This window comes from Nannospalax galili, unplaced genomic scaffold, assembly GCF_000622305.1.
Source record: "Nannospalax galili isolate Female #2095 unplaced genomic scaffold, S.galili_v1.0 scaffold1160, whole genome shotgun sequence".
NCBI classification, from domain to species: domain Eukaryota; kingdom Metazoa; phylum Chordata; class Mammalia; order Rodentia; family Spalacidae; genus Nannospalax; species Nannospalax galili.
The window spans coordinates 33,641-57,960 of NW_008345474.1; the positions used below are offsets into that span (position 1 = coordinate 33,641).

A 24,320-nucleotide genomic window follows, 5' to 3' on the forward strand; every position below is an offset into this window, starting at 1 on the left:
GGATATTATTAGCCATATTTTAGAGACGAAGAGATTGCGGCATTAAGAGGTTAAGTAACCTGTGGAAGAGTAAACAGAAACTGAATAGTGGGGTCAGAACTGAACCCCTAGCTGCCTGGCATCCTTGCTGGGATACCATGGATTAGATGACACATAGATGAATGGGGTTCTCTGATAGGCCCCAGCATGGGGATGCCTCCAGGTCACCACCAAAGTCAGGTTTCAGGGTTTATCCTGCTTGGCTTCTCCAGTGACCCCACCACCAACAGGACCCTTGTCTTTGTGTTCCTTCTGCTCTACCTGATCTGCGTGGACACACATCTCCACACTCCCATGTACTTCTTCCTCTGTGTCCTGTCCCTGCTTGACACATGCTACGTCACCACCACCATGCCCCAGATGTTGGTGCATCTTCTAGTGTACTCCAGACCATCTCCTTTGCTGAGTGCTGGCTTCAGATGAATGTGTTTGGTGCTCTGGCCATGACTGAGTGCACCTTCTTTGTAGTCATGGCTGATGACCAATATGTGGCCATTTGCTAACCACTGCATTATACTCTTATCCTCCGTTGGATCTTCTGCATATGGTTGGTAGGTGGGATGTGGGTCTATAGTTTTATCTCCTCTCTGATACATACCTTCTTCACCATGAGGCTGCTGTACTGTGGGCCCAACTAGATCAAATATCAGTTTTGTGCATGAATACCCATCTCATTGAGATGGTGGACCTGGTCTTAAAGCGTCTTTGTGGTGGTTGTCCCTATTTCCCTCATTGTGACCTCCTACATTCGTACTGTCCTGGCCATTCTCAAGATCAAGCCCACTCAGGCCCGCTGCAAGGCCTTCTCTACCTGTGCCTCCCACCTGACTGTGGTCATACTCTTCTATGCTCCAGCCACTTACATCTACATGAGGCCCAACTCCAGCTACTCCCCTGAGAGAGACAAGCAGATCTCACTCTTTTACAATGTCATCACAGCCTTGCTCAACCCTGTGGTCTACAGTCTGAGGAACAAAGACATTAAGAGGGCTTTTCTTAAGGTATGGTAGGGTGGACTGGTAAATTAGGATCCAAGAAAAGTCAGGAACAGGATGTTCAATGTTTTGGAGACAGGGTTTCATTATGTATCTTTTTTTTTTTTTGGTCTTTTTGAGGCAGGGTCTCCCTGTAGCCCTAGCTGGCCTGGAAGTTGCTATGTAGACCAGGCTGGCCATGAACTCACAGAGGTCTGCCTGCCTCTGTCTCCTGAGTGGCCACTATGTAGTTTTGACTGGCCTAGAGCTTGCTATGTAGACCAGATTGGCCTTGAGCTAACAGAGATTTGTCTGTCTCTGCCTCCAGAAGGCTGGGATTAGGGACAGCATCTTTATTGTATGCACTAACTAATATTATGCATTTGAACCAACATAGGACTTGGCAAGTGGGACAAACTTCTGAAACCAAGATAGAGGTATAGATTAACTTGGTACAGTATGGTGCAACACCAAACACATCAATAATATCATTAGTTTAGAACTGCAAAAGTTCATTGGTAGCTCAGGTTATATGTTAATTGTAGGCTGGGAATGGTGTTTTATAGGCTCAGATCCATCCAGCCCTCATATTCAATATATCGTACTATGAGAGAAGGAAAGGAACAGTGGGAAAAACTCACAATGACTCAGTTTCTCAAGAGTCATCGTCATCCATTTCTGTTTCCTTGCATGTTATCAACCAAAGCAAGTGGCCTGGTCCAGCCTGAAAGCAAAGAGGTGGCAAGTATTTCATTTCTAGAGAGAAGTAATCCAAGTTACACAGCAGTGGTCTGGTTTGCTGGTTCCTCTACAGAGGAGGCAGCAAGTAGTAGGGATTATGTAACCTGCTATAATATCCCAGAATCAATAGATACATGTAAACAAATCTGAAGCATGGTTACCCTGAGTGACATGATGCATGAACAGCAGAAGCTGAGATGTATAAGGAAATCAGTACAGCACATGGCGTCATTGAAAATTAAGCCCACAGTATGTGGAACAGAGCAAATTCACCCCAAAGGCCAAACTTCATACATAAAGCACGTGTGTTTTATGTGCAAACATGATGAACTCTGTATTGTATTGTCAAATGATATGAAACTGGAGGTTAAGGGAGTTGGATTCTGGTCCCAACCTTCCAACTCCTGCTCCCTTTCTACACTTTGGGGGTGAGTATCCGTTTCCTATCAGCTCCAGGGCAACTCTGGCTTAGATAAACTGCAAATTCCTCTGTAATCCAGTGCTGGAATTATTCTTTCTCTAATGAAGTTTGTGTGGTTGTCTTCAGTTTCAACTTGACATGCCTGGGAAGAGGGAACCTCAATGGGGGATTTCCTCTATCAGATTGGCCCGTGGGTGTGTCTCTGAGGCTTTTTCTGATTGTTGAGTCATGTGTGAGGGCCCACTGTGGGTGGTGCCATGGTGGTCCTGTGTTGAATAAGAAAGCAGGTTGACAGCCGGGTGTGGTGGAGCACACCTTTAATCCCAGCACTTGGGAGGCAGAGGCAGGTGGATCTCTGTGAATTCAAGGCCAGATTGGTCTACCTAGTGAGTTCCAGGACAGGTGGGGCTACAGGGAGACCCTGCTTCAAAAAGAAAAAAAAAGAAAAAAGAAAAAGAAAACAGGCTGAGCACAGGCCAAGGGAGCAGCGTTCCTCCACGGTCTGTGCCTACAGGTTCCCATCCGACTCTGTAAGATGATATAAACCCTTTCTTGCCCAAGTTAGTTTTGGTGAGACTTTTTTTCCACAGCAACAGAAAAAGTAACCAGAAGCCCCAGCCTCCTTCTAACTCTGTCCTTTAGCTGCCATTTGTTTTGAACTGGGCACCATTCATTCCTAGTCGATACTTACTATTATTATTTGTTGTTTATTTTTCTGAAAGAAAAGTAGTCCAGGCTGACTTGGGACATTTGATATACCTAAAGATGACACTGACTTTTGGATCTTCCTGCCTCTATTTCCCAAGTGCTGGGATTGTAGTTTTGTGATAGCACACATGGCTAAAACTTTTCCTTCCTTCCCTTCCTTCCTTCCTTCCTTCCTTCCTTCCTTCCTTCCTTCCTTCCTTCCTTCCTTCCTTCCTCCCTCCCTCCCTCTCTCATTCTCCCCTCTCTCTCTTTCTCTCTCTTTCTCTCTTTCTTTCTACAGGGTCTCATTGCATAGCCCTGACTGACCTGGAACTCTCTATGTAGACTAGGCTGTTCTTGACTGCACAGAGACCCGCCTGTCTCCTAAGTGCTGTGATTACGAGCACGCAGCACCATGCCTGGCCTATAAGATTTTACTTTCTTTTCTTTTTTGTACTTTTGGTTTTCTGAGACAGGGTCCCCCATGTATCCCCAACTGGCCTGGAACTTGCTATGTAGACCAGGCTGGCCTTGATCTCACAGAGATCCACTTGCCTCTGCCTCCTGGCTTCCTGGGACTAAAGGTGTGCACCACTACACCTGGGTAAGTTTTTCTTTCTTGATGATATCCTTTGTACTACAAAAGTTTTAACTTGGGTAAAATCTAACATCCATTTTTATCTCATTGTTTTGGAATAGATGTAAGAAATAATTTCCTGATTCAATGTATGAAAATTTCCTCATGTGTCTTGTTTTAAAAGTCTTGCTCTTTGTGGTTGGCTTTGAAATTTGTAAGCGTGCATTCTCCCTCCTCCTCCTCCTCTTCCTTCTCCTCCTCTTCCTCCTCATCCTCATCTTCTTCCTCCTCTTCCTCCTCCTCATTCTTCTATATTTTTTATTGAGCTTTTAAAATTTCATACACTATTTCCCACTCAAATCCAGACCCCCCTCCCCATCCATGCCTCCTGCATCCCCCTACTGAACCCTATGCACTCTGCCATACATGCTGAGTCCTATTCATTCAGGTGTTTGTACCCAAATGTCCTTTAGTGTAAATGTGTCCACTGGAGTCTAGTCAGCCCATCCAGTGATGGTATGTAAGTCATATTCTCCCTTATCCAGCAGCAATCGATCTCAAAGTGTTCTCAATCTAGTGCTGGCTCACCACCTATTTCTCACCTCCCCTTTGGTTAATGTAGGCACTTAGAGCTATAAACTTGTCCCTTAGGATGGCTTTTTAAAGTGTCCCAGAGGTTTTGTTGTGTTGTATTGTCCTTTTCATTGAGTTCTAGGAATACTTTTATTTCTTTCTTAATTTCTTCTTTGACCCACTCATCATTCAGGAGTGTGTTGTTTAATCTCCATGAGATTGTGTAGTGACTAGAGCTTCTTCCAGTGTTGATTTTGAGCTTTATTGCATTGTGGTCTGATAGAATGCATGGAATTATTTCAATTTTTTTTTGTATTTGTTGAGGTCAATTTTTGAGAAAGTTCCATGGGGTGCTGAATACAAAGTGTATTCTTTGGTGCTTGGGTAGAATATTTGGAAGATGTCTTTTAGGTCCATTTGATATATGGTATCATTTAATTCAGACATCTCTCTGTTTATTCTTTGTCTGGTTGACCTGTGTAATGGAGACAGTGGGGTATTGACATCCCCTACTCTTACTGAGTTGGGGTCAATCTATGTCTTAAAGTCCTGTAGTGTTGTTTTTATGAATTTGGGTGCACAAGAGTTTGGTGCATATATGTTCATGATTGTAATATCTTCTTGGTTAATTGTTCCTTTGATCAGAATGCAGTGACCCTCTTTATCTCTTCTGATTAGTTTTAGTTTGAAGTCTATTTTGTCAGATATTAGAATTGCAATGCCTGTTTGTTTCTTAGTGCCATTTGCTTGAAATATTCTTTTCCATCCTTTCACCTTAAGGTAGTGCATGTCCTTGAAGGTGAGATGTATTTCTTGCAGACAACAAAAAGATGGGTTTTGTTTCTTAATCCATTCAATTAGCTTGTGTCTTTTGACTGGGGAGTTGAGTCTGTTGATGTTTAAAGTTATGACTGAAAGATGTGTATTGAGTGCCATTATTTTGATTACTGTTTGCATTCTTTGTCTAATTTTGTGTTTCCACAATTATACCTTTATTTAGTTTCTTTCTGTTGCCCCTGGGTATAGCTGTTCCTTCCTCCATTCTTTGTATTGTTTCAAGTATTCTTCGAAGGGCTGGTTTTGTGGACATGTATTCTTTCAGCCTATTCATGTCATGGAAGATTTTTTTCTTTCCCCTTCAACTATAATAGACATTTTTGCTGGGTAAAGTGTTCTGGGTTGGCATCTGGTCAATACCATTAACCTGATCAGATCTGGTCAATACCATTAACCTGAGAGTCTTCTCCTTCTTCTAGACCCATGATATGTAGATTTGGTCTTTTCATGGTATCTTACATCTCCTGCATATTCCATTCCTGGGTTTTAAATTTTTTTTCATAATGTTTGCTTAAGTGGTCCAATTCTTCAACTTTATTCTCCAGTGTTTTCCATTTCATTCATTTTAGTGGTAAGGCTTTCTCCTGTTGTTTCAATTTGGCTTATTGAGTTTTTCATTTCCTTCTTCATTTCAGCCTGAGTTTTCTTCAATGTTTCTTTTTTGTGAATTCTGTCAGAAGTTTATCCCTATCTTCTTTTTGTTCTTTCATTTGTTTGTGTATTCTTTAAATTCATTGCATTCCTTGATCCTCTTTATGATTATTCTTTTAAATTTGGTGTCCTGGGTCATCTCTAGGGGGTTCTCTTTGTAGAACTCTTCTTCTACAGGACTGGTGGAGTTTGGTGGGAATGTGCTGTTTTGGTTTTCCCTGTTATTATTTTTCCATTATGATTTTGGCATGTGGATTTCTTTTGTTGTTTGTGATTCTTGTATGAAGCTCAAGCCTTCCTTTGTTGAGTTGAAATCTGCTTCTGTTTGTATTATTGGTGTGCCTTGGTTGTTTTCTTATTGGGTATGTAACACTGCTTTGTCTAGGTTTCAGGTTGTCTCAGATTTTATTTTGGAGGCGACTGATGGCTTCAGATCAGCTACTCAGGACCTCCCACAGAGGCCCAAGTCAGGCTCCAGTCAGGTATACTCAGGCTTCCTGCTAACATTTGGACCCCTACTAGTGGGTGCCCAGAGCACAATTTGGGAAGTTCACTAAGGAGTGATTTTGGCACTTTCAGGCTGTCTGCTGAGTTCTCAGCCCCTACCCCAGGCAGACGTCAGATCAGGTACTCTCAGACTGTCTGCTAAGGTCTCTGCCCTACAGTAGGGAAGGGCTCCTCTGTTTTCTAATTTCAAACACCAGCCAGAATTATGATAGAATGACATTGAATCTGCATATTAGTTTAGGATGCATTAGCATCTTAACGATACATGAAGAATTAAGCTACCAGATAACCACTTGGCTTCAATGCCCATCATGAACTAGGTGTTTTCTAACTTACCAGTCACAAAGTTGGCATCACAGTAGCTGCACACCATCAGATGTCAGTGTGTGTCCAAACTGGCCTGTGAGTACATGAAGACACAAGCAGGCTGCATGAAGTGGCCCAAGTAGCCTCCTCCTGCTACAGCTCCCTCCATATCCTGAGCCTGTGGTCTCCCTGGGGAGTTTCATATGCCAGTTGACTGAAGAGGAGGAGTAAACTCACCCTGGTTTACAGATGATTCTGGGTGATGTACTTGCCATCAGGACAACTGGAGCACTGTTTCCTTTTTCTGGGATATCCCTGAAGATGGTGGTGAAAAGAAACTCTTTCAGGGGACAGAACATTGAGCAGAGCATTTGGCTTCTCATTTGGTTTGAAGAAAACAATACAAAGAATCAACAAATCCAAGAGCTGGTTCTTTGTAAAGATAAACAAGATTGACAGACTGGTAGCCCAGTTAACCAAAAGAAAGAAAGAGCACCTCCAAATCAACAAAATCAGAGATGAAAGGGGAAACATCACAATAGATACCAGAAAGATACAGAGCATTGTAAGGGAATACTTTAAAAGCCTATGTGCTACTAAATTTGAAAACCTAGAAGAAATGGACAGATATGATATCTAAAGGCATGGAAACCACCAAAACTAAAGAAGAGATTAACAGCTTAAACAGACCCATAACACAAAAAGAAATTGAAACAGTAATACAAAACCTCCCGAGTGTATCTTGATTAATGCACTGTGGCCCTTGACTTGGTGACATGTTCATGGAGATCCATGGAAAATGATTGGAGAGAATGAATATGGGGAGAGATGTGTATAGTCTTCTTAGAAGTGGCCACAGTCCCAGGGGTGAACTTACTATAGTATCTGCTAAATTGACATAGTATCAAACTTCCCTTTAAATTCATACCTCTCCACCCATTGACTAACGAGTGCAGCCCTCAGGCTTCATCAGGGAAGTTTCCTTGTGCAGTGGATGGTGGTTAAAGCAGAAGCTCCCACCTGGTAGGGATGTAGAGAACATCTCTGTGGTGTACTCAGCCATAAATGGAACATTCTATCTCCTGCAGGGCTCAGAGAGCATTGCAGAAGAGGGTGCAGAAAGGCTGTAAGAGTCAGAGGTCCTGGGGGACTGGGGCAAGCCGTGTCTTCTAAACACGACAGGATTCTCATATTCATGAACTCAGAGAAGCTATGGTCGCCTGTGCAAGACCCAGCCAGACAACATGCAGCATGGATGGGGTAGAAGTTCATGAACGCCCACTCCTAGATGATCTTCTACAGAAAGCTGCTGAGTGTTGGGGAAGAGACAGCCAGTTTTCTCCAAGGATGTGGTCCCTCGTAAGTCAACCACGCTTGAGCAGATGGCCCCATACCCATGCATCTATGGGCCCCACAAATTAGGCTCAGTGGGTTTAGAAAAAAGGACAGGAAGGTGGGAGGAGGGTGGAGGACAGATATCAGAGGGGTTATGGGGGTAAGTTGGGATGAATATGACAAACACATTGTATGCATGCATGAGATTCTCAAAGAATTAATAAAAATACTATTTATTTTTAAAAAAGAATGATAGGTAATAGAAAAAAAAGAAATGGAAAATAATGTGAAGATGTTTCTGTCTTGTATGAATGCTCACCAAAGGTGTCCTCAGTAGAAAAGGATTTGAATAATTAAGCGGACAGGATAGCACTCTTGGCAGATACCTGTCAGGCTCTCACTAATTGTGATGGCTAACCTTCATTGTCAACCTGACTGGATTTAGAATCACCATGGAAACACATCTCTGGGGGCACATTTGTGGGAGTGTTTCCAGAAAGGTTTAACTGATTAGAGAAAACCTGCCCTGTCTGAGGGAGGCACCATCCTGGGGTCTGGGATCCTAGACAGTGTGAAAAGGAGAAAGTGAATGGAGAACGAGACTTCTTCTCTCTGCTTCCTGATTAGGGATGCCATGAGACCAGCTGACTCACGTTCCTGCTGCCCCAGCATCCCTTCTATAATTGACTATACCTTCAAACTGTCAGTCTGAATAAACACTTCCTTAAATGACTTGCATCATGTACTTTGTCATAGCAATGAGAACCGTAACTAATATCTTTCCTAATGAACTCGTGAACAACCAGCTTTGGGTGTCAGGGATGTAGGTTATACATGGGCTCAGCAACATGGACTGTGAACTGCCTTAAAAAGCAGGCCTGATTTTACTCTCTTTGGCCTCTATTCTTTTTTGTTGTTGTTGTTGCTGTTTTGTTTTTAAAATTTCAATTGAATTTTTGTGTATTTCATACAAAACATCTTAATCATCTTTATACCCATTCCCCCTTCTGCACCCTCTCATAGAGAGCCCCTGCATCCCCACCCCTGGATTTCATGCATTCTGTGTTTTATGTTACAGCCTATTGAATAAAGTTAGTTTCCGGACATCCCTCAGTGCAAGTTCACCACTGGGGTCTAGTCAGCCTACCTAGAGTTACTCCCTTAAAAAGCAGCTCTTCCTCACCCAGGAGTAATCAGCCGCCAATAGTTCTTCAACTAAAATTGGGGCCTGTTGCCCATTTCCACAGTACTGTGCTGGGTTTTTGACTGCTTAAGTTTGCATGGGTCTTGTGCATGCTGACACCATTGCTATAGATTCATATGAACAAGGTCCCAGGACCCTGTAAGACTTTGTTTCCGTATGGTCATGCACCTCCTTCCTTGGCTCTTACAATCTTTCTGCCCCCTCTTCCACAATGGTCCCTGAGCCTTGGGTGGATGAAGTTTAATATACAAGTCCTGTCCAAGGACCCACACTCTGAAGACTCTTAATCTCTATGCTTTGTTCATTTGTGGCCTTTGTGTTCCTGGCCCTCTGTTGCATGAGGGAACTTCATTGATGAGAGTTGAGAGATGCCTTAGTATCCTCCCTACCCCTTGTTCCACTATGTTCCATGAGCCTTAGGTGTAGAGGTTCCTTTGTAGATGTGTCACTTAGAGTTGGGCATTTCACAGACACTTAATCTCTGCATGACCAGTTGTAGAACTCTATAATAGTCTCTGTGGTAAAAGAAGCTTCTTTGATGAGTGGCAGTTGGCATATTTGTCTGTAAATACAAGGATCCATATTTAGCGCATAGTAAGAAATTACATTTGTCTCAGGATGTGACAGCCTTGGGGTTTTCTCTAAGATCTATGACCTCTCTGGTCATGTAGTATTTGGCTATGTTTATAGTACTGCACATAAGTTCCCTCCCACTGAGAGGGCTTTAAGTCCAATTATGTAGCTGTTGATTGCCCCCAAGATAGAAGTGCCACTTCTGCCCCAATATAGCTTGTTGTTATTGGGCCTTAAATCTGAGGTTGGACAATTGATTGATGTTCTCCCTTAGCAGCTTGCAGAGTGTTCTCCAAACTATGAGAGCTAGACTTCAGGGAGGCAGCTTCTAGCTCCATTGTGCCAAGTCCTGTGTCTGAAGCATGACCTGTCTTCAGCAATAGGGGCTTACCTTCAAGTTCTGGGAGACAATCAAGGACTGTGGAAATAGCCTGTTGTAATTTTGGGAGTCTCTTGGACTACCCTGGCCAACAACTTGAAGGGCGGTTTCTCCTGTCTGGCACTGTTTCTTGCTATATAGCCTTCAGCTGTACCCGGGGACATATGTAGAGATATTACATGTGTAATTTTCAATAGGTTTTTGAACTAATACATTTCCCTCTGTTTTTTTTCAATACCAGCTAGGCATTATTTATCTTTCCTCTCTCTCTCCCTCCTCCCCTCCAGTTAAAGTATCCCCATTTTCCCCATTTCACCCTTGATAATGCCTGTATCCTGTGGTTCTCCCCAGCCACCTCTCTTGAATTCCTTCTTCTCCCTTACCCTCATAGTTTCTTGTACAACCGTCTCTTTCCCCATCCCATTTAAATACTCCCATTTTACCCATTTCCTCCTTGGTAACACCTGTCTTCTACTGTTCTTCTCTTTTGGGCTCCTTCTTTCCCTTTACCTCCCTGGTTCCTTTCCATTTTCCTGGCTCCTGCAGTTACATCAGGATATATACTCACATATAAGGATTTGGTGTTAGGATCTACAAATGAGACAGAATATACATTGGTTTTCTGAGCCTGTGTTCATCTAGTATAACAGTTTCTAGTTCCATCCATTTACCTGCAAATTTCATGATTTTGTCTTTCTGTACTGCTGAGAACTCCATTGTTTAAATGGACCACATTTTCATTATTCACTCACCCATTGAATAGTTAAGTTGCTTCCATTTACTTAACTATTGTGAAAAGAGCAGCAACAAACATGGATGTACCAAGTATCTCTGCAGTAGGATGAGTCCTTTGGGTTTATGCCAAGGAGTGGTATAATCAGATCATATGGTAGGTTCATTTGTTTTTTAAAAATATTTTATTTGTTGTTTTTTATTTTATGTGTATGTGTGTATTGCCTGAATGTAGGTGAATGCACCTGTGTTATGCAATGTCAGTGGAGGACAGAAGAGGCTGTTGGATCCTCTGGAACTGGAGTTACGGATAGTTGTTAGCTTCCATGTGGGTTCTGGGATTTGAACCTGGGTCTTCTGCAAGAACAGTTAGTGTTCTTGATCATTGAGCCATCTTTCCAGTCCTGATTTTTAGTTTTTTAAGAGTTCTCCACACTGCTTTCCATAGTGGTTGCACGAGCTTGTAATCTGACTAGCAGTGAATGAGCTAGTCCTCACTGGGCCCTCTGTGAGAGTAACCAATGCTCTTAACTGCTGAATTATCTCTCCAGCTCCTGTTGAACACTTTTTAAGGTGTTTCTTAGCCATCTTTATTTCTTCTTTTGAGAACTCTCTGTTCAGATCCATAGCCCGGCTTTTAATTGAGTCATTTGTTTTCTTGATTCTTTGTTTTTTGTGTTCTTATATATTCTGGATGTTAAACTTCTGTCAGATGTGTCACTGGTGAAGAATTTCTCCCACTCTGTGGGTTTTCTCTTTACTTTCTTGATTGTTTCTTTTGCTGTACAGAAGCTTTTTAGTTTAATGAGGTTCCACTTGTTGATTTTTGCTCTTAATTCCTAAGCAACTGATGCCTGATTTAGAAAGTCCTTTCCTATATGTATATCTTATATGATATACATATGTTTTCTTCTAACAGTTTGAAAGTTTCCTGTTTCACATTGAGGTCTTTGATCTATTTGGAGTTGGCTTTTGTGCAAGGTGAAAGATAAAGGTCTAGTTTTATTCTTCTTTAGGTGGAAATCCAGTTTTGCCAGCACCATTATTTCAAGATGCTCTTTCTTCCAGTGTGTGTTCTTGGCCCCTTTGTCAAATATCAGGTGGCTGAAATTGCATGCACTCATGTTTGGGTCTTCAATTATGTCCCACTGATTTATGTATCTGTTTTTGTGCCAGTACCATGCTGTTTTTATGAATATAGCTCTGTAATATAGTCGAGATCTGGTATGGTAATCCCCCAAGCATTGCTCTTTGTGTTCAGGATCACTTCGGCTATCCAGGGTCCTTTGTGATTCCATACGAAGTTTAGAATTGGGATTACATTGAATTTATAAACTGCTCTTGGTAGGATGGTCATTTTCACAATATTGATTCTTACAGTCCATGAACACGGGAGGTCCTTCCATCTCCTGGTGTCTTCCTCAATCTCTTTCTTCAAAGATTTAAAAATTTCACTGTAGAGATCTTCAATGTCTTTGGTCAAGTTTATTCTTAGATATTTTTGAGGCTATTGTGAATGGGAGAGTTTCCTTGAATGCTTTTTCTGATTGCTTGTTTATTGATATATAGACAGGCTAGTGATTTTTGTAGATTTATTTTGTAACCTGCCACTTTGCTGAAAGTATTAATCATTTCTAGGAGTTTTCTGGTGGAACTTTTTGGATCTGTTAGGTATAATATATCATCTGCAAATAGGGATAATATGACCTCTTCTTTTCCAATTAGTGCTCCTTTATTTTCCTTCTCTTGTCTTATTGCTGTAGCAAGGGTTTCAAGCACTCTATTAAAAAGGAGTGGAGGTAGCTGTAAAATCTAATAACCATAACGACCGGCACAGCAAACTACCTCTTTTGGTGCAGTAGGGGGCACTGTTTTCTGAGGAGTAATCAGCAGCTAACTAATTGGATTTAAAGTCCTCCCAATGAGAGTGAACTCATTGGTGGCACTGTAAACACAGCCAAATACACATGACTGGAGATCCTAGAGAAAGCCCTATCTCTGTCATAACTCTGGACAAGTGAACTTTCTTACCATAAGCTAAATATGGATCCTTATATTTACAGACAGTATACCATATGCCACTCATCAAAGAAACTTCTTTTTGTAACAGATGGAGGTTACTGCAGAACCCCACAACTGGTAAGATACAGAGAATATATGTCTGAGAGATGTCCAGTTCTAGGTGATATGTCTACAGTTGAACCTCTACACATAAGGCTTATGGAACATAGTGGAACAGAGGGTAGAGAGAAAACTAGTGCATCCCTCAACTGTCACCAGTGGAACTTCCATACACAACAAAGTGCGATGCACACAGAAGGCCACAACTGGCAAAGTTTTAAGGAATAAGAGACTTCAGAGAGTGTTTCCCTGGATAAAACTCTTGTATTAAACCTTACCCACCCATGGCTCAGGGACCATCGTGGAAGAGGGGGCAGAAAGAATGTAAGAGCTAGAGCTGGTTCATGAATATAGGGAAGCAAAGGCTTTGAGGCCACTGGAAGCTTGCACATGTGAAGCTGTGGCAATGGTGGCATCGAGTGCAGGACTCATGTCAGCTCAATCAGACAAGGGCCAGAGTGGAGTGAGGAAAATGGGTGGTGGGCCAATATAATTTCTTGAGAGTCCATATGCATAGCTAAAGGCTACATAAGAGCAACAATCCCAGATAGGAGATATCTTCTTTTGAGTTGTTGGCCAGGGTGACCAAAGGGATTCCCAGACAGTAAACCCAGCATAGAACTGGAAAAATGAACAGCAGACCCCAATCTTATCTAAAGGAATATTGACAACTGATTGCTGCTAGATGAGGAACAGCTGACCCTCCTAAACAAAGACCTCTAGATAGGCTGACTAGATCCACCAGAAGGGCAAGCAGTGGGGAATGGCTGGGGGTGCCGACAACACAGCATACAGTAACAGGGATATCAGAGTATAAGGGTGAGGAAGAAGCATAAAAATTGGCTCCGTGTTAATTGGTAGAGGCGAAACACACTACCGTTGAAAACTCCCATTGATCTCAGAAAGGAACCAAAGTTGACTGACTAGTAATAAACAGATACACAGAGAATAGAGATGCAGGTGCAAACATCTAAGTGTCTGTAGCATTAAAATTGAGTGTTTCTGTATGAATAAAGCATATTTGAAAAATAAACGGAGATCTCTTTCTTTGGTCTTTTTGAGACAGGGCCTCCCCATAGGCCCAGCTGTACTGGAACTCACTATATAGACCAGTCTGGCCTTGAAATCACAGAGATCCTCCTGCCTCCGCCACCTGAGTGCTGGGATTAAAGGCGTGTGCCACCACACCCAGCTGGGAGAGATGTTTTTTTAAAGGTTAAAACCTCTTTCAGTTTCACGTCTTCTAGGGTTTATAGTGAGTTCATTATTTTATAACTGTATTAATTCAACTGTGAACCTAGGAACGTGCACCCACTTGTGAAAGAGATGTACTCTTGCTCTGGAGTGTGTTACTGAATATGTTAAAGCTGTAATGAAAAAAAATATTTTACATAGTCTTTGTTTAAGGAATTCAGATCTTCTTTGTCATCCAGTCTTGATATTTGATTTCATTTGTTCTGCTTGTGAGGCTTTCTACTGGTGTTTCCAATTGGGTTATTGAGTTTTTCAATTCCATGTTCATTTTGGTGTGAGTTTTCTTCAATATTTCCATCTCTTTTATGAATTCGATTTTCAAGTCCTGAAGTGATTTTGATACTTCATTAAGCCACGTATTTTTATGTTCTTGAGCTTTCATCACAAGTTTATGCCTATCCTCTTTGAGCTGTTTGTGTTTTCTTTAAGTTCTTTGATCACGTTCATGATTGTTCTTTTAAATTCTGTGTCCTGGGGTTCCTCAAAGCGATTCTCATTGTAGTGGACTTCTGAAGAACTAGTGGGCTTTGTTGGAGACATATTCTCATGGTTTTTCATATTATTTATGTTTTTGTGCTGCTGTTTGGGCATATGGTGTTTTGTTGGTTGTGTGTCTGGTAGGAACCTCTATTCTGCCTTTGTTTGATTGAATTTTCATTCTGTTTATACTGTTTATGTAGTTTGGTTGCTTTCTGCAGAGTCCTAGGTGGGCTGTCTGTCAGGCCGATCAGGAGCCAGGGGAAAGTGGGGGTGGGAACCACTTCAGGAGGGGTTTAGCAATCTATGCTAGGAGATTTGGCTAGTCTGGGTTAGGAAGATAGTCCAGGGATCTGAGTACAGGAATTTGAATGGGCCTGGGTCCAAGGCTAGCAGAGGATAGGGTCAGAGTAGGTAGACTGTAAATATTGAGGCTGTAGAGGAATAGAATAAAGACACAGTGGGTGGGATCTGACTTACCAGAGTCCTAGGTGGGCCTGTCTGTCAGGCAGATCTAGAGCCGGGGAAAGTGGGGGTGGGAACCACCTGAGGAGGGATTTAGCAATCTATGGTAGAGGTTTTAGCTAGTTTGGGTTAGGAAACTAGTCCAGAGATCTGAGGCAGAGGAATTCGAGCAGGCCTTGAACCCAATTCTTATTCTGCACGTAAGTGATGAGAGCCCCTGGGTAAGTTCACTGACATATGGATGACACTGTTGACCTCCAGGTTGGTATTTCATGGTAGACTCTTAAATACTACTTGGGGCAATACTTGCCCAAGTATTGAACATACAGTTCAGGAAGGAATAGGAGTGCGAACCCACCATGACCTAATGAAAGTCAGGGCTCAGGAATTTTGACAGTTAATGAGGAATCAATACAAGGACTTAAGTCTATGACTTGTCTATCAGGTGACCAGGTCCCACTTTCTCTCCTCCGAGTTGCTCCTATTCCCGAGTTAGTCTGGAAAAGGAAATAGGTCACTACCCCCACCCCTGTGGGTTATTTCCTCCTGCTCTGTCCCCAAGGTGGTTTCCTTGAAGTGTTCAAGGACAGCATTCAGGGAATTTATGTCAGTGTCTCAACTGGGAACAGAAATGGCTCTTTCCCAGCTCTCCTGGGAAGACCAAGAGAGTACCGTAAAACCTTAGCAGCTTGTCCCGCTGGGAGAAATAAGATGACTAAGTTTTCCTTTGTTTCTCAGGATCTTATAGGCACCATCTTCAGGAGTCAAGGCTGGCCTGCTTGATTCAAAGAAAGGAAGAGGCTCAGCCCCTTAAACTCTCAGAAACCTTGGATTTTTCCCCTGGAGACTGGAATCCTATCTGGACTCAGTTGCCTAAGGTGATTCCTGTTTAGTGTCTCCCTTAAGAGCAAGAAACAGCCACTTAGTAGCACATTCCTTGGCTCCGTGAGTGGTGAGATGGTCACTGTCTTGTGTTTGTGGGTGGGATCCAGGTGTTTGTGGGGATGGATATCAGAAGCAGCCAGGCCACCTATCTCCAGGTTTCTGTGCACACATCCCTACACCTCTCCAACCCCATTTACTCATCACCTGCTCTTTTCTCAACCTTGCAGCCTGTTATTCCTTCCTCTTCATCCTCCTCCTTCCATTTATGCATTTATCTGCTATTTGCTGATAGTCTAATTCTAACTCTGTTCTAGTTAGTTACTAGAAGTAAACAATACAATGTCTTGAGTTCAAAGATCTCAAATGAAGCATGAAACCTTATCCATGAGACAGCAGTGATGATACAAGTCCTACAAGGAAGCTTCCCCTGTCATAGAGACACAGCTTGAAGGGTTAAGGGGCCAGGACCATTACAATTTTTTAGTTTTTGGTTTTGCAAGATGGGTTTCATCTAGCCTAGCCTGGCCTTGAACTTGCTCATACCTGGGACTGTCTTTGAAATCACGAATCCTTGACTTTGTAAATCTTAGTATTATAGTTGTGGGACAACACCCATGACTGTACCATTTATTTATTTATTTATTTATTTATTTTTATTTATTTATTTATTTATATTTTTGAGACAGAATATTGTAATTATCCTATTATTATTATTTTGTTGGTCTTTTTGAAACAGGGTCCCCCTGTAGCTCCAGCTGTCCTGGAACTCTATGTAGACCAGGCTGGCCTTGAACTCACAGAGGTCCACCTGCCTCTGCCTCCCAAGTGTTGGGGCCACAGGCATGTGCCACCGCACCCAGCTGTAATTAGCCTATTTTTGCTTCAAACTCAAAATCTTGCTGGATTCACTTCTGAGTGCTGAAATTTAAGGCCTGGGCCACCAAGCCTGGTAGGACACAGTAAATGAAGAGAGACTGCTGGGCTGGCAAATAATTTGTTGACTAAGTGACATCCCCCAACCCATGGCAATGGAGAGAGAGAGGCTCTAATGAGTTTACCAGGTATACTTACTGTTCTAGCTTGCTTTCAATTGCTGTGACAAAACACTAACCAATACCAACTTGGAGAGGAAAAGGTTTATTTAGCTTACATCTCCCAGGTCACAGTTCATCAAGGAGCCCAAGGTAAGAACTCAGGGCAGGAACCTGGAGGCAGGGACCTGGAGGCAGGAGCTGGAGCACAGACCATGGAGGAATGCTGCTTACTGGCTTGCTCCCCTGGCCCTGGCCCCTGCTCAGCCTGCTTTCTTATGCAACACAGGCCCACCTGCCCAGGGGTGGCACCACCCACAGTGGGTTGGACCCTCCCACAGTCACTCAATAATCAAGATGCCTCACAGACATGGCTACAGGCCAGTCCAATGGAGTTAATTCCCCAACTGAGGCTTCCTCTACTCAAGTGTGTCAAGTTGGCAACTAAAGCTATCCTGCACAATTGACTCCTTGTCAACTTGACACACAAGCACATTACTATTATACCAGAATCTATTTCTTACCCCATGATATGATGTTAACAATATCACAACATAAAATAGTACAATCTTAAAAGTCCCACAGTCCTTAAAAAATCCAAACACTTAAAACTCCATAGTCTCCTTTAAAAAGTCTCTTAACCACAAGCTCCTGGAAAATCCAGAACAAGTACTGTCTTATTTCAAAAGGGAAGAACTGTGCACACCTAAGCAAAATCTAAGTCCAGCAAAGTTGTGCATTTTGCTTGGAAGGAGAAATGACCAGAAGTATGATTATATACTGATTCATGGGCTGTAGCCAATGGTTTGGCTGGATGGTCAGGGACTTGTATGACTGGAAAATTGATGAGAAAGACATTTGGGGAAGAAGTATGTGGATAGATCTCTCCAAATGGGCAAAGGATGTGAAGATATTTGTGTCTCATGTAAATGCTCATTAAAAGGTGATTTTAGTAGATGATGTGTTTTGGACGCCAGAAATACCGAGGAAAGACCACCAGACTCAGTTCAGATCCAGATAAAAGATTTCATTCAAGCTAGCTTGGACCGCAGTCAAAGTATCGGATTAGAGTGCTGCAGTGGGGAGGGAGGGGGAAAGGGGACCTTTTAAAGCTAAAAACCGCAAACAGGAATGTTGACAACGTGATCCCGGAATAACAGGGTAGAGGGTGATCTAAGTCTACATGTCAAGGTGCCCTAAAATAGCAAAAAAAAAAAAAAAAGCAAGTTATGGAAGCCAGAATCAGCAGCTAGTCATATCATAATAATTTTTTCTATATGTCTAGAGAGCAAGTGACCACAGCAGCATTCTCCTGGGAGGAAAGGGGGAAGGGGATCAGGGTTTCTGAAAACAATCCTTGAGCTAGAAATATACTATGGCTAAGCTTCTAAGATGGCGACTTTATCCAAAATGGGGTCAGTTTGGTCAGTTGAGATGAGTTCAGTAATCAAGTAGATCAGATAACCTGTTCTGTGGACAGTCAGTCTCTTTCTCCAGCTATCCTTGTTATTACTCAATGGGCCCATGAACAAAGTGGCCATGATGGCAGAGATGGTGGTTGAGGCTCCCACTCACCAGGGCTGATCTGGCTACAGCTGCTGCTGAATGCCAGATCTGCCAACAGCAGAGACCAATATTGAACCCCTGATACAGCACTATTCCCTGGGGTGACCAGCTGGCAACCTGGTGGCAGGTTGACTACATTGGACCACATCCATCATGGAGGGGACAGCTTTTTCCTTACAGGAATAGAAACACAATATGGCTAAGCTTCTGGTTATGGATTTTCCTTTCCTGCACATAATGCTTCTACCAAAACTACCATCCAGGGACTTACAGAATGTCTTCTCTACCGTCATGGTATTCTGCACAGCATCGCTTCTGACCAGGCAACTTACTTCATAGAAAATAAGTGTGATAGTGGGCCCATGGTCATGGAATCCACTGGTCCATGTTCCCCACCATCCTGAAGCAGCTGGCTTGATAGAGCGAAGGAATGATCTCTTAAAGACACAGTTACAGCACCAATTAGATGGCAATAGCCTGGAGGGCTAGGGCAGGGTCCTCCAGGAGGCAGTATAGGCTTTCTATCAGCATCCAATATATGGTACTGTTTCTCCTATAGCCAGGATTCACAGGTCCAGGAATCAAGGGGTAGAAATGGGAATGATTCCACTCACCATCACCCCTAATGACCCACTAGGAAAATTTTGCTTCCTGTACCTGAGACTTTGCATTCTGCTGGCTTAGAAGTTTTGGTTCTAGAAGGGACAGTGCTTCTGCCAGCAGACACAGCAAACATTCCATTGAAACTTGAAGACCCACCCTAAATGTGGGCATTACCTTCTGATGGCTGCCTGTATAAAAGGCCACAGCAGAAGGGAGCTCTTGCTTTTTTGCCGCTTGCTTTCTCTTTCACTGGTGAGTTCATTTTGTTGCTGTGACCAACATCTTCATATTTCAATGTAGATTGAAGACTAGCACATCTTGAAGGGGGTTATGGAGAGAATCTGAGGTTTTGTACCCAAAGAGGCCAGAAGAGGCCATTGGTGAAGGTACAGCCTCAGTTTTAGAAGAGACCCCAGCTTTCTGGAGTTTCCAGGACCATGGGATGACCACCAATGGCAGCAACAGGTGTGGAATGGAGCCAGCCTGGGTATGTGCTGTGGATGGCAGAGTCAGAGAAGTGGAGCTGCCAAATTCTTTTGGAGCCCAGATGCCCAGCCTTGAGCTACTTTGCTGGACTTAGGTTTTGCTTAGGTGTGCCCAGTTCTTCCCTTTTAAAATAAGACAGTACTTGTTTTGGATTTTCCAGGAGCCCGTGGTTAAGAGACTTTTAAAAGAGACTATGGACTTTTAAGTGCTTGGATTTTTTAAGGGCTGTGGGACTTTTAAGGTTATACTATCTTATGTTGTGATACTGTTAACATCATATCTTGGGGATAAGAAATGGAAAGGGTCTGATTTAATAGTGATGTGCTTGTGTGTCAAGGTGACAAGGAGTCAATTGTGATGGACAGCTTCAGTTGTCAACTTGACACACGTGGGTAGAGGGAGCCTCAGTTGGGGAATTTCCTCCATTGGACTGGCCTATGACTATGTCTCTGGGGCATTTTCTTCACTGTTGAGTGATGTGGGAGGGTCCAGCCCACTGTGGGTGGTGCTACCCCTGGGCAGGTTGTTCTGTATTATACAAGAAAGCAGGTTGAACAAGGGCCAGTGGAGCAAGCCAGTAAGCAGCATTCCTCCATGGCGTGTGCTTCAGCTCCCGCCTCCAGGTTCCTGCCCTGAGTTTTCACCTTGGGCTCCCTCAGTGATGAAGTGGCTGCTATAGTAACTTAACCTATAGACATAAACACAAGTGCTTGGACGGTACTTTAGCAGGTGCATCACATCCATCTAAAAACAATTGCAGTGGCTTCCCCACTGGGGCCTATATCCTCCCCTGCCACAGGAGGTTAGCCTGGTCTACAGTACCAAATGTGTGTTCCACCTCTAGGACTGGGGATTATATCCAATAAAAAATTTACTGGTTGTACATCCAGTAGACATGACACTATTGCACCAGCTGGAACATCTTGTTTGGCATGTTGATAGTGCAGCACTTGGAGTCCATTGTTGAGCAGAATTATAGGGGATAGTTCTCCCCCAGCCACCTGCATGTTGTCTTCTGGCACTATGAAAGTCACCCATCTAGTGGCAGGGAGTTTCCAGCTTAGTCCAAGCTTCATTTCTCCCTCTCTCATACTCATATCGTGTGGTATCTTCAGCAACAGGGTTTTGCCATCCACTTCCAGTGTACAACCAACATTATTGACAATGGCCTTTGTTGTTTTGGGGACCTCTAGGGCCCCTCTGGCCAACAGTTTATAGGGGACAACCCATCACTTAGAGAGTTTTTTTTTTTCTTTCTAGTAGGAAAGATCCTTTTATTGGGGTGGATGTGGAGCACAGGCTAGTCCATGATAAAATGACTTAAGAGAAAGATCCAAAAGGTCCTTGTCTCCCATGCCCTGGTATGGGCTCAGTGAGGCTGGGCATAGGAGGAACCCCAGCATGGAGGGGGTGTGGGGAGGACTCCAGACCAGGAAGAGCCTGTGGATGGGAAGGATCAAGAAGGCTGCTTGGTGTTGTGGGAGGCCAGGACACCTAGGCCCTGGACCCTGGGCTTGGCCTTACTGATGGGTAGCCAGGTGGGGGACACTACTGTGTGAAAAAGGGTCTACTGACACCTCAGGGCTGGGTCTGATGTCCCTTTAACCAATTCTTGACACAAGTTACAGCATAAATAAAAACTCAAGGAAAATAAATACATGGGTCCTATGAGGTTGGAGGGGTGTGGGCTGGGTGTGGGAGGGCTGGGCTTACACACACGGGTAGGAGTGGACAGAGCAGACAAGCGGGGTGAGCGGGCACATGGGGCCTAGTTGTCCTCTGGCATGTCTGGGCTGTCGGTCCGGGCCACTTTTTGGGGTGGCACAGAGCTCTCTCCCTCCACCTCCACCTGCTCTTGGTGTCTCTTCTTGGCGGCATTCTTTCTGTCCCATTGCTGATGTAGGTAGCACAGGAGGATGTTTGTCTTTTCTGTCACGATGATCTGTTCTGACGGGTACTCCTAAGTAGGCAGGTACACTGAGGGCCGTCGGTTTGAGGCCTTGCACACGGAGTCTGCATGGAATCAGCTGAAGTTGCTCATGTCGTAGACTGGCAGGCCTTTCAGGAAGTCTGCCTAGGGTCAGGGGTCACGGAAAGCGCCCAGGTGGGGTTGGCAGGGTCGGCCACAGGGTCGGGGAGGGGTTGGAGGTCGCAGGTGGTGTGAGGGGTGGGCTGGGCTGAGGGGGGCTGGGTTTCTCAGGGAGGCAGAGGTGGGGACCCCATATGGGGGAAGGGGAGGCTGTGCTCACCATTGTATGTGTCAGGCACCAACCCGGCCACCGCCGCCTTCGTAACCTCCTTCCCAGTCACCACCGCACAACCACTTGACTTAGAGAGTTTTTAAGCCTTGCTGGATATCCAGTTGTTCTCTCTCTCTCTCTCTCTCCCTCGTCCTGTGCCTGCTTGAAGATGTGAGAGCTTAGCTTCCTCTCCTCCTCCAGCCACCTCTGCCACCATGCCTCCCCTCTGTGATGGACCCTGGCCCCTTGGAACTGTAAGCTAAATAAACTCTTCCTTTTATAAGTTCTCTTGGTCATGGTGTTTTTATCACAGCAACAGAAAAGTAACTAATATTATGGGTCTTGTACATGCTGACACCATTGATGTTGGTTCATATGAGAAGAGTCCCAGGAGCCTGTAGGACTATTTCTATCTGGTGATGCACCTCATCCCTGGATCTTACAATCTGTCTACCCCTCTCCTGCAATGGTCCCTAAGCCCTGGGTGGGTGGATTTTAATATAAAAGTCTTGTCCAAGGACCCACACTCTGTAGACTCTTATTCTCTGTGTTTTGGCCATTTGTGACCTTTTGCGTTCCTGGCCCTCTGTTGCTTGAGGGAGTTTCATTGATGAGAATTGAAAGATGCATTAGTGCTTTCTTCAGCCCTTGTTCTATGTTCTGTGAACCTTAGGTGTAGAGGTTGCATCCTAGATGTGCCACTTAGGCTTGGACATTTCATAGACAATCTCTGTGTGTGACCAGTTGTGGAACTGCATAATAATTTGTTGAAAAAGAAGATTCTTTAATGGGTGGTGACTGGGATACTTGTCTATAAATGTAAGGATCCATATTTTGCATGTGGTAAGAAATTACATTTGTCTAGGGATGTGACAGTCTTTCAGTTTTTTTCTAAGACCTATGATCTATCCAGCTATGTGTATTTGGCTGGGTTTACAGTACCACACATGAGTTTACTCCCATTGAGAAGGCTTTAAGTCCAATTAGGTGGCTGTTGATTACCCCCAAGATAAAAGTACCACCACTGCACCAATGTCATTTTCTGTGTTGGTCACTGATGTGGGTTTTAGGTCTTGAAGCTGGAGTTGGACTATTGATTGATGATCTCCCTTACCAGCTTGTGTAGTGTCCTCCAAAGCTATGAGAGCCAGCCTTCAGGGGAGGTGGCCTCCAGGTCAGTTCCAGCTCCGTTGCTCCAAATCCTGTGTCGAAAGTATATCCTGTCTTCAGCAATAGGGTCTTACCATCAAGTTCTGGGAGGCAATCAAGGACTATGGCAATAGTCTGTGTAATTTTTGGAGTTTCTTGGACCACCCTGGCCAACAACTTACAGGAAGGTTTTCCCTGTCTGGCGCTATTTCGTGTCTGTAGTCTTCAGCTGTACCCATGGACTCATGTTAGGGATATTTTATGTGTAATTTTTCAGTAGGTTTTGGGACTAATATGATTCCCTATGGTTTTTTATACTAGCTAGGCACCATTTATCTCCCCTCTTTGTCTCCCTGTCTTATCATCCCTCCTCATCCTCCCCATATATGTCCCTGTTTTCCCCATCCCCCCCCTTTTTTTTTGGTCTTTTTGAGACAGGGTCTCCCTGTAGCCCCAGCTGACCTGGAACTCAGTATGTAGACCAGGCTGATTCACAGATCTGCCTGCCTCTGCCTCCCGAGTGCTGGGATTAAAGGTGTCCATCACCATGCTGGCCCTTCTTTATTCTTTTTTAAAAAATATGTTATTATTTTTATTTTATGTATATGAGTGTATTGCCTGCATCTAAGTACACCTGTGTCATGTAATGCTCCCTGGAAGTCAGAAAGGGGGTTGAATTCCTGGAACTGGAGTTACAGACAGTTGTTAGCTGTCATGTGGGTGCTGGGAATTGAACCCAGGTCCTATGCAACAGCAGCCAGTGCTCTTAACTCCTGAGCCATCTCTCTAGCCCATCCCGTTTTCCTTATCCTTGAGAATTTCATACATGTATACCATGAAGTATGATTATATGCATTCCATAGTTCCTTCCTCCAACTATGTCTCCCAACATGTCCCCCTACCAATTTCATGCCTTCTTTATGTCTGATTAGTGTTGCCTATATGCATGGGTCTGGGACCATCCTCTGGAGCATGGGGAACCTACAGTGTCTGCTATATTACAAAAGAATGAGTCTTGCCAGGTGTGGTAGTACACACCTTTAATGCCAGTACTCGGGAGGCAGAGGCAGGAAGATCTCTGTAAGATTGAGGCCAGCCTAGTCTACATAGTGAATTCCAAGCCCTCTGGGGCTACAGGGAGACCCTGTCTCCTAAAGCTCCCCTGCCCCCCAAATAATCCTTGGTTCTCCCTCCCCTACAGGCTATCAACTGCCAATGGTTTCTCAGCAAGTGGTAGAGCCTGGATAGCACTGCTGTATATATGCCACAATTTTGACTGGCTTGATCTTGTGAAGGTGATGATGATGGTGTGAGTTCTTGAGTGTACTGCCATGTCAAGTCCAGAAGACAGCATCTCACAGCACTTCTTCCCACCCTCTGGCTCTTACATTCTCTCCACCTCCACCTCTCCCTGTTCCCTGAGCCTTGGTAGAGGTTGGAGGTTGATAAAGATATTACTTAAGACTGAGCATTCAGTAACTTATTCTTAACATTTTGAGAAGTTACA

General features: G+C 43.8%; 2 pseudogenes; one reads left to right on the forward strand and one right to left on the reverse strand.

The window, feature by feature from the left end:
* The first annotated feature begins 186 nt into the window (after positions 1-186).
* LOC103740935 lies at positions 187-1,062 on the forward strand (annotated as a pseudogene).
* A 20,130-nt stretch (positions 1,063-21,192) lies between these two features.
* On the reverse strand, positions 21,193-23,052 carry LOC103740944 (annotated as a pseudogene).
* Positions 23,053-24,320: the final 1,268 nt, after the last annotated feature.